The sequence below is a fragment of the Watersipora subatra genome, chromosome 3, assembly GCF_963576615.1.
Source record: "Watersipora subatra chromosome 3, tzWatSuba1.1, whole genome shotgun sequence".
NCBI classification, from domain to species: domain Eukaryota; kingdom Metazoa; phylum Bryozoa; class Gymnolaemata; order Cheilostomatida; family Watersiporidae; genus Watersipora; species Watersipora subatra.
This window is the reverse complement of record NC_088710.1, coordinates 374,525-388,755: the sequence shown is the minus strand read 5'-3', so window position 1 is coordinate 388,755 and position 14,231 is coordinate 374,525. Positions and strand designations below refer to the sequence as shown.

At 35.5% G+C, this 14,231-nt stretch overlaps 1 protein-coding gene across 1 annotated transcript in view; it reads left to right on the top strand.

Moving 5' to 3' along the window:
* Window positions 1-4,094: 4,094 nt before the first annotated feature.
* The window catches only part of LOC137390206 (cyclin-dependent kinase 18-like), a 32,213-nt gene continuing 22,076 nt past the window's right edge, over window positions 4,095-14,231 (top strand). Inside the window, exon 1 of the mRNA XM_068076500.1 lies at window positions 4,095-4,152. The gene's annotated coding sequence lies outside the window, so the exon portion shown is untranslated. The remainder of the gene's footprint in view (window positions 4,153-14,231) is intronic.

Sequence of the window (14,231 nt, the reverse complement as noted above, 5' to 3'; positions counted from 1 at the left end):
AAGGAGACAACTCTAAGGTCAGCCATGAAAGGAGGTAATAAAATGGGAGAGACAATAATACGCCAACCCAGCAAACATCAACATCATCAATAAATCTTAGTATTCGACCAATAGAATGTGAGTAAATGCAGCTTAGGTCTCTGACTGATATTATAACGGAAGAACAGAAAACAACAAATGGTAGAAAAGCTGTGGCAGCATAGTGAACCAATGAAAAGAAGAGCAGCGGGTGTGCTGAAAACATGAATAGCTTTTCAAGTGCAACAATAAAATATTTTGGACACAAAATTTATAAAACATTTAGCTGATTAAAAAAAAGTTCAAGGTTATATAATTCTACTTCTGAAGAGCGCACTGCAGACCCTACAACAGTATGTCAATGATTAAAATATGCAGAACAATATTACAAAATATTTGGGCAATATTTCAAGCGAGGGCCTCAGGAGTGTCTATTCACGTATAGATGTATAAACATGGTAAATTCATTATGTAACATACGTTCATAGCTAATAGATTGGAAAGTGTCTGGTTAAGCAAAGATTTTCTTCTGGGCCAATTATTACTAGGAGAGAACAACTCTCACTTCATGCTTCTCTGCGCTTATCACTGTCTCAGACACTACTTGGTGGAATCAACAGGAGACGGCTGAAAGCATGTCACTTTTTATTGAATCCACTATGAAGAAACTTATCAAATCTCTATCCATGAGACCCCAAAGCCTCTTACGATTCAAAACCCTTACTGCATACTGTATACACCCTTTTCCCGATTTTATACTTTAAATGATGTAATAATCGAAACTCTATTAACTCTATGAAACACGATAGAATTTCATAGAAGTATTAATTTAAACTTTATTAACTCTATGAAACATGATAGAATTTCATAGAGTTATTAATTCAAACTCTATTACCACGATGCTTTTTAGGCTTTTCGTGAACTTTTATTTCCGGTTTTTCATAAAGTTAAATTAAAAAGTCGGTTATTTTTCAAGCGGACAATTGTATTATCTTGAGTAGGAATAGCCTCTACATTCTCTCTCTGTTCGGTCAGACAAACACAGTCTGGTATCTCTTTTTTACATTTGTACCAGTATCGAGAGATACCAGTATCGTCATATTCAGTTTTGATAGATATCTTTTGCTGGAACAGTAATTTTTTTTGAGTGAAATTTTTTTTTCTTTTATGCCCACATTTCTATGCAACGAATTGTTATTATTAATTCAACCTATTCAGGGTTTTTATTTTGTTTTCTCAATTCGTATTAGTTGTATCATTACCAAGTCATCTTTTGTTGTAATAGTATCAAACCAGACTTAATTTATCTATTACCCTACTAGCTAATTATGTCACATTTACATTTAAACACTTTTACAGTTGTTTTATTTTGTTTGTTAATTTATTTGACCTGCACAAAACATTTCCCTTATGATACGAAGTTTGAAAGTTACAGTTGTTCGAAAAAATTTGAAAACCTTTACATTTTATTTTTTCTCTTAATTTACTTGAACTGCGCAAAACACTTTTCGTATGATCTGAAGTTTGAAAGTTAGAATGGTAACTATCGAAATATGTTAAATAAAAATAAATTTTCTGTGCAAAGACTCTTTTATTACCCAGGCAACGCCGGGTAGCACAGCTAGTCATTATATATGAAATACACTACAAAATAGATACTATGAAAAGGTTTATGAAAGACTAACTATGTGTATAATAAGCAAAGAAGAACGTTCTATGCTAACAGAAATAAGTATCTACAGTACAATGAAAAATGGCAATTTCTTTTTTTCAAAATAATGCAAACAAAATTGACAACTACCTTATTAAAGAATTTTTAGCAGCTAGTAACCAACTAGGATAATCCGTGGGTCTGGGGTTGGGGGTGGACAGTTTGGTCCGGTAGACAGTCAAGAACTCATAAGATTTTACCAGCAAGCCAATATTATAAAATAATTTATAAGAACTGTCACTTCAACTATTTAAAACAATGTTTTAGGTCAACTCTTGTTCCAGAATAAGTAGTTGTTCTATTTATTTGTCTTATCATCGGTTCACCTGCATGTGAAAATAACAGCAGCAGGACCTGTGTCATATGAGGAAACTTAACACCCTGTAAGATCTGCAGTGGTGAGTGTCCGTGTTAACCTAAAAATCCATCAAGTTTAAACAGGCTAGATGTGATTAGGAACTCCAAATAGTTGCCCAATCTATGTCCATGATAAATCTTAAAGTTTGTACTTCGGCGTGCCCAGTTATAACTATTCAAATCTTAGAATGAAGAATCCGTGTCACGGAAGATTCAATCTTGGAACCTCCCGTTTTCCAGACGCCCTGCTAAACCGCTGAGCCACACGAGTTAATTGGTTTCACTAGTCAATATATGTCGCTATGTGGGTGAAAATACGCTACCGCTCTCCGTTATGGCGCAACATCATTCTATTAGTAAAAGAGGCCAATAGCAAGGGGCATTGTTTATAAGCTGAGTTCATAAGTGGGAAATTGCTATCACTGCTTATAAACTGATTTTTGATTACCGGTGCAACACCAGACATTCCACTAGCTCATATATAGAAATCTCAATGTTTACCCAACCTGTCTGCCTGTACTTGCGTCTGTTCAAATAAAGTTTTAAGAATCCGGTTTGCAGATATCCGCTGCAAATCGGATTTGAACTCACAACCTCCAGTTCTGCGGACATCCATTTATCCAATACTCTACACTGGCCGACTAGCTATACCATGGAATAACGATCCAGCAGGTTGTATTTCAGAAAGAGTTGGATTCATTGCACAGTTGCACTCAGTTGGTTTCAGCAATGATATACAGCCCAAATATATGGGGCTGTATATCATTGGTTTCAGCAGAGCGCAAGTGAGTTGGTCTCAGAAACGTATCATAGGTACGCCAAAAGTGAGAGTTGCTACACCCCACGTCAATGAGGTTTTTTTAGGTGCGCGGGTATTTGTCTCAGTAAGAGAAATACAAATGTTCATATAAAACTGATGCTGACTGAAAAATACATGAATAAAATAAAAATTTAAAACCATAAAAATCATATTACTTGGTAAAATAATATGATTACTATAGTAATATACACTTAGATCTAAAAGGAGTGTTTGTGTAAGTTCACTCTAAATTTTATCGTAGACAGACGTTCTGAGGGAGTGAGGGTGATTTTGTCAAAACTAAGATTGGCGTGGCTTTTGATGGTATTAGCCTTTTTATGGCCAGGGGGCAGTCATATACGGTAGTTGTTGGACAGACTGCAACTCTGAAACGCCACCAAGTTTCATAGCTGATTTTACTACTCTTTGTAATAACTTCTTAGTCATTGGTGAGATGGGAGAAGACAACTACCAGATGGTAAGTCAGAACTCTTTCGACAAAAGATTTTTAGCATGTTGTGATGAGACTAGCCTTAATAAGTTTTCTTCACTAAAACTGCTAACGCATTTTTTGGCTGACTAAATATAGTTGCAATCATACTGCTGTCATGTGATGTCCTTCTTATGAGTACAACACAACAGAAGACACAATCACAGAGTGATGCATAAGCTATGACTGTATTGGCACCCAGATCTTGTCTCTCCTTACTCCTCAGTAAAGTAGTTGAGTAGAAAATACATTCGCTGTTTTTGACATTCTTAATATAGATCAACAATAATCTTCTTGTGCAACTGAAGTCAGAAGCCAAAATTCAAATTTGATGTTCGTTGGCAGCAATAATATACAGCCCCCCAGGGGGGCTGTATATCATTGTTGGCAGTGAGCAACTCATCGACCCTTTTCAGAGCCACATATTCTGTTTAGAGACTCTCTAATAGAGAGTAATGTTTTAAGACATTTTTGGTGGAAATTCAATGTCATAAGCAAGGCTAAAACTTTGTTTCTGAAAATGTCACAGTTTTTTTGCAGTCATATCTGTTTGACGTATTTTTGCGTTCCAAACAATCCGTTTCAATAACACGCGCGGGACCCGCGTGCGCATCTCGCGTTATGGGCGTGATCTTTATTCTAAGTTATTCTCTCTCGTTTTCACTCTGTTACTTTCAGTGAGCAAACGCGTTGAGTCGCTGCTACAGTAACTGTGTCAAGGTCGTTGAAATTGTCGATGAAATTTTTGATATAATGAATGCAGATTCAGCTTTACAGGTAAGATTTCGTGCCATTTGCTCAACCGTACGTTGAAATGATATAAATAAAACTTATAAGAATTGAAATTTTAAAGCCTTTTTTAGTTCTAAGTAATATATTTACTCGTGTGCTTGTGACCGAATTTGTCGGTCTTCATTTTTTGCAGCAGATATGAACACAAATTACGTTATTGACTATCACCCTAGCCATTTGAGTTTCTTTTTTCAAATTTTTAATTTTCGTATACTAAACCGTTATCATTCAATTGCGATTAACTGATACATGGTCCGTGGGGGGAGTATCATGGACTAACACTAATAGTTTAAACCGATACTTACGCCATTTCAACAGATAGCTAGCTATCTAGGTTCGAACTTGTTGTTATCGATGAGGTAAAAATATTGGTTTCACAGGTTTTTCGTGAGAGTGAGTAATCCAATACTCTGATTTCTGATAATTTTAATTAAGCTGTCACATCTTCATCTGATTTATATTTAAGGGGATAATGTTTTTCCAAAGTCCTAATACAATAGACATAATAATTGGATTTCCAAAGTCGAATGAACTAGTCATACGTGTTGTGTAGGAAAGCTTTGAGCTGCTTCACTACATGATTCGCATCACTAATAGTTTATGAACTGGTCTCCTACATATTATTATTGGATTTTCCCACTAAGACCGCACTTAATGAGTGCGTAAAAAGTGTGGGAACACAATACTTTAGTAATTAAGTAAAATGGTTCCAAATGAAAATTTTGTTTATGATGTGATTTTTTGTTGTCTCTAACTTTATTGGTAAGTGTTAAATATGTTGGAAGATTTTAGTTCCCTTAGTGTACGAGGCCAAATGACTGGTAAAGCAGATGGATTCTAATATATGGTGCAGCCTATAGGTGTTTGCTCTTTGACGAGCATTATAACCTATGCTATCACATTGGAACAGTGGCTCAATATCTTCAGCTGCACTCTTAACAAACAGTCTATGCCTGCCCTGCTCTCTCCTCTCTCTCAAACACTCATAGCAGTATCTTCTCTCAGTTATATAAAGCTGATCTGTGCTTTGATGTTAAAAATAAAACAAATTATTTTATTTCGTAGTTTTTCAAGCTGTTCATATACTTTGTAACTGAGCTTTTTGTCATGGTATGTGAACTCACCTGCTAAAAGAAAGCCATTTATAGCACTTTTTAAAAGTGAAGTATTAAGACACTTTTCTGAGCCAGATATTAGTTGGGTAACCTTAACACTGATAATTTTAAATAAAACAGTTCTATGTCTTATAGTGGGATGTATTAATCCAAAATTGTATTTTCACATCAATGAGAAATATAAATCTTTCAAGCCAAGTGTCCGTAGAGAAAACATGAAGCAGCGCTTTAACAACTTGTAGATATCCAAGCCAAAACTCAACATTTAGTTTATACCTTTTTAGAAAAGTTTCCCATTACTCAATTACATACACTTTTGTGTGTAAGTTGGGGGTTTGTTATTGCTCTGTTGTCTCATATCAAAATGTTCCATGTCCCATAATCATAGCTAGCTTGCATTAACATTTAACAAAGGACTGCAGCACCGGAAATTTTAGCCTTTAGTGGTTGAGCCAATTTTTCAGAGCAGTAATCTACTTATAAGGAAAGTTAATCATGTCTCTCAACGGTTCTTGGGTCAATGCTCGCGTTTCCTTGAATTTCTGGCAGAGACATTTCTGTGTGGTGCAATATTTTTCCTAACGTTCTTTGCGTGGCTTCGAACGCGCCGACACGGCTCTTATTTTCTTGATAATCCGATGGTCAAGGTCAACCGGTTTATAGAGCAAGATGAGTGATAATCATGAGGCTTGGTAAACTCAAGTCGATAAAAATAATTAGGGTGAAACGGCTATTAGAATCTAGAGGTTTTGCATTGGCTACTGTCCTCCTGCCTAGCAGACATGCTCTATGGTGTTCCAGTCGGCTTGAATTTGATCAATGAGTATGATAATATTCTTTGTAGAAGTTGTTCTTCCTTCCAAGAAAATTACAGAAAGGTTGGCATATAGCCGGAGGTTTTACTTTAATCACAAGTGTCATAAGTTCGAGTTGATTGTCATGCAGAAGCAAATAAGTTCACAGACTACCGTACTTACTCAGAGGATGGTGTGCTATCAATTTTCACTGTCAGTGACTCACTTTCTGACATGATTAACTTTAAAAGCACACATAATAGAAACAAGCTTTCAATTTTAAAATGTTGGTTTTAAATTAAAATTATGTGAAATTATGTTTTATTATAGCATGCGGAAAGGAATTAAAGTATAAGTTAAAGGTTGACTTGCAACAAAATTCACATTACAGTTATTTGGTATCAAAAGATTCACCATGTCTTAATCTGCTGTGTTGTAGGTGCAAAATATGTGGAAATGTGATTACAAGCTCTTAAAAGCTCAAAAACGAACAGTTAATCGCCGCCATCACGAGACCACCGTAGATTAGAATCTTTTTCCAAAATGGCTCAAATGGGACGCAGTTGTACAAGATGACTTCTGTTTACACTTTTACGCAATCTCATTTGTCAAAATATTTTCACAAATATACTTCATGCATTCAATAAAACCAGGTCTTTTGTTCTTACACGTCTATTTCATCATCATTGTAATGCTGTCATTTTGAGCACTGATATCTCAAAACCTACCGTAAAAATTTATTTAACCTTAGCTCGGAGTGCATATCATCCTTTGATGAACATGACGAGCCTGTTGGTCACCTGTGATAGTAAAAAAATCCTGCAGAAATTTTTCCTGCTGTTTGCCAGAAAGTATGGGTCACATGATCAGATTACGACTAGACGATTAGACCAAACCGAAGCAAAACTGTAAACTAGCGAGCGTCTATATTTGGTAAGGGCTCTTCGGTAAAACCCGAGGTGTTTGTCATAAACTAGTGTTACGAGAAGTTTTATATTGAGCCTTTTATTGGCCTTTCAATTTACGTGAGAACATCACGTGACAAAACAATAACCAAATGTAATGGACTATGTCAGAGAAATAAACTGATTTCAATCCACGGCGGTTTCGTGATGGCGGCGCTTAACTGTTCGGTTCTTTAGCTTTTAAGAGCTTGTAATCACATTTTCACATATTTTGCTTTTGCACCTACAACACAGCAGAGTAAGACATGGTGAATCTTTTGATACCAAATAACTGTAATGTGAATTTTGTTGCGAGTCAACCTTTAAGCAAGTAGTCTTTAATATAAACCAGATATTCCTTCGACTAAATGAGGTCTTCTAACAAGGACCAATCTTCGAAAGAGAGAATTGCAGTGATTGTCATCTGTCTCATAGGGAAGGGGGGATGTGCGTCTGCTGATTCGCTGCAGTCAAATACTCTGCAAAGAATGGCATTTGCATAGGCAAAGTATACATAAGCCCTGCAAAGTTCGTAAAGGGATTCAATAATACAGGATTTGCTGCAGTAATCAATTTACTGGGAGTGGCACAAAATTGCTGATTATGATTGAATGCGCTGGGGCTTAGAGCTAGTGGACTCGAGTATCTCATATCAGCAAGATAAGCAAGACGTAGTTCATTACGTAATGAAGTGGATAATTCCCTGAGCACGATCATATGCCGAAAATATGTTTTTTTTCGATTAGTTGATTATAGTTGGTTGTCTCCGGGCATACAATTTATAATTTCTGGATTACTGTTGCAGATATGCAATTGATTGTTTTACAAATATTGCTGCAAATATGCAATTAGTTGTTTTACAAATACTGCTGCAGATATACAATTAGTTGTTTTACAAATACTGCTGCACATATACAATTAATTGTTTTACAAATACTGCTGCAGATATATAATTAATTGTTTTACAAATACTGCTGCAGATATATACAATTAATTGTTTTACAAATACTGCTGCAGATATACAATTAATTGTTATACAAATACTGCTGCAGACATACAATTAATTGTTTTACAAATACTGCTGCAGACATACAATTAATTGTTTTACAAATACTGCCGCAGATATACAATTAATTGTTTCACAAATACTGCTGCAGACAAAAGTGATATTGATGAGCTTTCAAGCTACATAATGGATTTGCTGTATAACTATTTTATATCCTCTGAAATTATTAAAGCTTTTAGGTTCACTTTTCACAAGCATTGACTGAATATTCACTTGCTAATGCTCTGTGTAGGTCTATCAAGATGTCTTGTAATACCAAACCTATTTATGTACAGGGATTATTCTTCCGCAAAGTGACCAGTCTCTAGATAGATTTGTCAATTCTGTTTGTACAGAATTAACAAATCTATCTAGACACTGGTCTAGAAATCTATCTGTAAATTTATCAAATCCTACAATTCATTGTGTACCAATTCATCTACTGCCTCATTTTATTAAGTTTGGAAAAATCTGACTTTGTTAACAGTTTTAAATTTGACAAAAACGCATATGACAATAGCTGTTTTCGTTTACGAGTACCTATCTTTTTACACTCTCGGGAACAATTTAGCGTTGCCAGGTCTCTTGTTGGACTCCGTTACATATTAATACAGAGTGATGCGGCTTGTGGTGTACAACCTCTAACAGTGTACAACCTCTAACAGTGTACAACCTCTAACAGTGTACAACCTCTAACAGTGTACAACCTCTAACAGTGTACAACCTCTAACAGTGTACAACCTCTAACAGTGTACAACCTCTAACAGTGTACAACCTCTAACAGTGTACAACCTCTAACAGTGTACAACCTCTAACAGTGTACTGCGTGTAGAATATAAAATAGTCTGCATCATGTACTTGGCTGTTCACCAATCTCTAAACCATATGACTAGTATTTAGGGAAATTTAGTTTTATTATTGTGATACTATTTGACTTTGGTTTGGACAGCAGTTAGGGGTTTTGCTCGTGTACAGTGGAAGACATGACCTTGATGTGTATGTAAAGCGGTCTAACAGACCTATTATAAAGCTCTCTAGGTGATATATTCATTATTGTTACTAATAAGCTGGTTTATTGCCATAGAATGATATTAAATGTATGTGAGCATATCTTTTCACTGTTAGCCTGTCAACTGTGTATTTCAACTGTGTATTTCAACTTTATATTTCAATTGTGTATTTCAAATTTATATTTCAACTTTGTATTTCAACTTTGTATTTCAACTGTTTATTTCAACTTTATGTTTCAATTGTGTATTTCAACTTTGTATTTCTAAGCGTAATCAATGTTTTAACCTCATTGCCAATATTAGTGAACCCTGTCTTTATAACTTACATTTCTAGTCAATCTGAGGGTAAACTGATATGACCACAAGTAGTTGGCAAAATTTAAAAGAATCACCTCATTTTCTTATGCCTTGCATTCTGATGTTTTAAAATTAAACGAAACCTCATATATATATATATATATATATATATATATAGATTTTTTAATTCATCAGTTAGTTTTAAATTGCTAAAGTATAGTTAGATATTTTTGATATTCCTGTTTTCAAATTCTTGTCCATATCGTGTCTACTAGTTGGACTCTGGACGTACATAAACTCTCATTTGAATTAGCTCTTACTATAGACACTAGTTAGAAACTTCTGTCTGGTCGTTCAGGTACAAGCTTTAGACAGCAAATAACGCAGCAAGACTACAGTCTTACTGAAGGGCCTGTCCTACAAACACGACAAAGTTTAATATTTTTCTCAAATCTGTTTTATTGATAGGCTTTACTAGTTAGATCAAAGGAGTTACAAAGCTGTGCATTGAATCCATTTATACATTGTTTGTCTTAGGTCATTTAGAAACAGGTTATCTATGAGTACCCTAGGACACTTATGTATTCGCGGCATCTAACTTTCGCGTTTTCGTGGTGTCATCCTCTCGCGAAAATTTAATGAGCGAAACTAAACTATCATAACGAACGAGCGAAAACGCGAAGTTAAATAGCTTTGTCCATTGATATCCACAATAAAATCGTCATATTAGAAATGCAGGCAATTTTCGTCTGTGGTTGGGATCAATGGGAAATTTCTGGTAAACTCATTATAGCTAATACACCAACTGAGCAGCATGGCAAAGCAAATTAAGATTATATCAGTTTAGTCACCGAATTTGTAACTGATGAGGATGAAAGTCTGGTAGGTGAAGTCATAAAATTGCAGAATAATTATTGTAGTGATGAATTTTATTACCAACCAAAAACAATATCAACCCTCATCAGGTCCAACCACATTATCTCTTCCACTGCCAGCCATGTACAAATTCACTACCGGCCTAGTGCCAGCCATTTTACCGAAATTGCCGATATTGCTTCATGATATGTATACAGTTTTTTTTTCAAGTTTTACTTTAATTATCTGTATAATCACGAAAATCTAAATTGGCTATTATTTCATCAACAACTAATGACCTGTTTTATGACTCGCGCGGGGTAGTTAACGAATTCACAGAAAAATGTTCGTTTTTAGATTAGAAATTCTCAAACAAAAGTTTAAAATTGCTTCGTTGTTTTAGGCTGATTTTATAGAGAAATCTTCGGACAACACAGTCAATTTCATAATACACTTAAAGACCGTGGGTTATGTGGTCAACAAATAATAAAATCAGGTTACCAGACAATTGCTGAGAAAGTCCAAAAATGCGTTTATGGCAGTGGCCCCTAGAAAACGCATAAATGCGTTTATGGCAGCGTAAGGGTTATACAGTTTTGGTTGTGAAGTTGGTTGTTACCTATCTATTTTCATCTTCTTGGGATTCGAGTGTGAAAGTCACGGCGGGAGGGACCTAGACATCATTGATAGTCTAAGAAACAAATGGCAGCAAGTGATCAAATTGAATTGCCGATCTCACCCACACATTTCAACCTGTGGTTTACAAATACGAACTAGTCCCAAATTGAATTTTTTTCTTATTAGCAAACTGGACCTGAGGAATGTAATCTGCTTTTTCCACTGCATTTATTTTCACATCACTATATTTTCGCACTCATCAGAGCCGCGAAATTAAGTTGCAGCGAAATTTTACTCTGTGTGCTACTCACGAAACTAAATACTAGCGAAATATAAGTGTCCTAGGGTATATCAAATAGGATCTGTGTTGTTTACTTAGGAGTACCAACACCCTCAAGTATATCAGTAGTACATTGTTGAGTAGTACATTGTTGAGTAGTACATTGTTGAGTAGTACATTGTTGAGTAGTACATTGTTGAGTAGTACATCGGTCAGTAGTAAATCGGTCAGTAGTACAGTGGTCAGTACTACATCGGTCAGTAGTACATCGGTCAGTAGTACATCGGTCAGTAGCACATCGGTCAGTAGCACATCGGTCAGTAGCACATCGTTGAGTAGTACATCGGTCAGTAGTACATTGGTCAGTAGTACATCGGTCAGTAGTACATCGGTCAGTAGCACATCGGTCAGTAGTACATCGGTCAGTAGTACATCGTTGAGTAGTACATCAGTCAGTATTACATCGGTCAGTAGTACATCGGTCAGTATTACATCGGTCAGTAGTACATCGGTCAGTAGTACATCAGTTTTTTGTTATGTGAAACAATGTTCCTGTTGGACCTGTCAATAAGTTTTGACATTTGGTGAATATAATGTACTAGCCAGTTGCTTGACCCATCAATGCGGGCACTGTTTGTAGGATATGGGAAATTATGAGGAAAGACGATAGGATGGCTTTTTCTTCAAAGATTTTTCTGGGTAAAGAGCATTGGATGTTTATTATGCGTGGGTAAAGCGAATGAGATGGGTCACTCTGTGCGGGTAAAGCGAATGGAATGGGGCATGCTGTGTGGGTAAAGCAAGTGGGAGGGTTTATTTTGCGTGGGTAAAGCAAATGGGATGGTTTATTCCGAGTAGGTAAAGCAAATGGGATGGTTTATTCTGAGTAGGTAAAGAGGGCTTTATATACATGGATGTACATGTATATGAGTAGGCGTATTGACAAGCTTCTATACACTGAAGGCTCAGTCTTAAAAAGGTAATACGATGTGATTGTTAGTAACAATAAAGGAACAATTGCTGTGGCTACTAGGTAAATAGCTAACTTATAATAATATGCACGAGGAAGCTGGTGAGCTAGGGTAGGCAACCATGACTGCATCCTGTTGCGCTCTTCTAACCCTCTCACTCCAACTAGCTCAACTAAACTAGTTCTAATTCATATCTTGTAACTAGCGGTAAATAATAGTAGAGAGCCAACTAGCTGAAATACATACAGCCTTCTCTTTATGTACACATGTCGATTGGACCTTTCTACAGATTGAGCTTTTATGAGTTCTGTCTCTTTTGGCAGCTTAATCGGTGTTAGCAGGTATCAGTTTTGACTGTTTCAAAATCAAATGCGCTCTCAGCCTATTCTGTAGTGGAGCAGAGGGCAAACAATTCCTGTTCCGTATTGGAGCAGAGGGCAAACAATTCCTGTTCCGTATTGGAGCAGAGGGCAAACAATTTCTGTTCCGTATTGGAGCAGAGGGCAAACAATTCCTGTTCCGTATTGGAGCAGAGGGCAAACAATTCCTGTTCCGTATTGGAGCAGAGGGCAAACAATTCCTGTTCCATAATGGACAGAGCGGTAATGAGAATTGTCCATAGCGGACCATTTTCATTACTGCTCTTCACTAGAGGGGTCAGTTTCCAAAATAGTTATAAAATGCGGAGAGTTGGTAGGGTAATTCTAAGTATAGTTGTGTGTGTGTCAAAGACAGTTGTCATACAGAAGCTCATTTCGGAGAGACGGGTGCATTTTCATCAGCAATCGTTTCCTCGTGGAATAACTTACTATAGTTTATGATAAACACCTTGAACAGTACTGCAGGTCAATAACAAGGTTGAATTATTATGATTATAGCTATATAACTGACTAGCTGAATTCCCGGCGTTGCTAGGTGATAAAAAAGTTTTTGCACAGATATTTATTTTATTTATATAATTAGTTACCATTTTAACTTTGAAACTTCATATCTTAAAAAAGTGTTTTGTATATTTCAAATAAATTAGGAAAAATAATAAAACAACTGCAAAGGTTTTCAAGCTTTTTCAAACAGCTAAGTTTTAAATTTCATATAATGAAAAAAGTGTTTTGTGCAGTTGAAAGAAATTAACGAAAATAAAAAAATAAAACAAAAGTGTTTAAACATAAATGTGAAATCATTAGCAAGTAATGGCCTAATAAAGTCCGTTATGCTACGATTACAATGGCAAATGACTTAGTATACAATTATATGATTTTAATTTTTTTCAGCATTGACATTGTAAAGCGGAAATGTTGTATAGAGGGTGTATAGAAACCCATAGTAAATATCTAACGCAAACACTCCCTGGTTAAAAACATCAAAATTTTATATACATATTGTAAATATTAAAAATTAGTTTCAAATTAGTATGTTAACCTTAGTAACTATAATTAGCTGCAGTAACTTTAGTGTATTTAGTGGTTATGATCTGCAATAAATTGTAACATTACAATGTACTACATGCGGTACTTACCGTGGGGAGTTCTTACCTTTGAGACAAATGTATAACATAAACTTTGAATTTAACTTAAATGAATTTAGCTTACTAATCACATACTTGAAGCTAAGTTTTAGAATGTATTTTACTGATCTAATCTTCAACATTGTCATCTGTTAAAATTTTATCACCCATCTGTTTTCGCATTCATTTTCACTAACTTTTAATTAATTACACTGAACTGAGGAGGGAGCGAGCATCGTATTGCTTTCAGGCATTATGAGAAGGATTTTGGCGAATATCATAGCGGTATATTTGTTATTTTGATGTAATCAGCGCACAGACTGCCAAATTTTAATTTTGATAGAATTTTGTGTTGACATTGTATGGCAGAAAAAAATTAACAAGTTGTTCCTCCTGGTTTATCGAAAAGGGAAAATAATTTGTTCAACTTCTTAAAACAAAAAAATTGTATAATAGGTCATTGTAACTCTGCTGCAGTGTATTAATTAATAATAAAAGTGCACATTTAGCGTGTTCAATCGTGGAAAGGATATACAGTTTATGATAAGAGCGCTGGGTGTGATAGGAATGGCTTATTCTTGTGGTTAGGAACGCTTGTTAGTAGTTGTTAGTAGAGTTGTTAGTAGAGTTG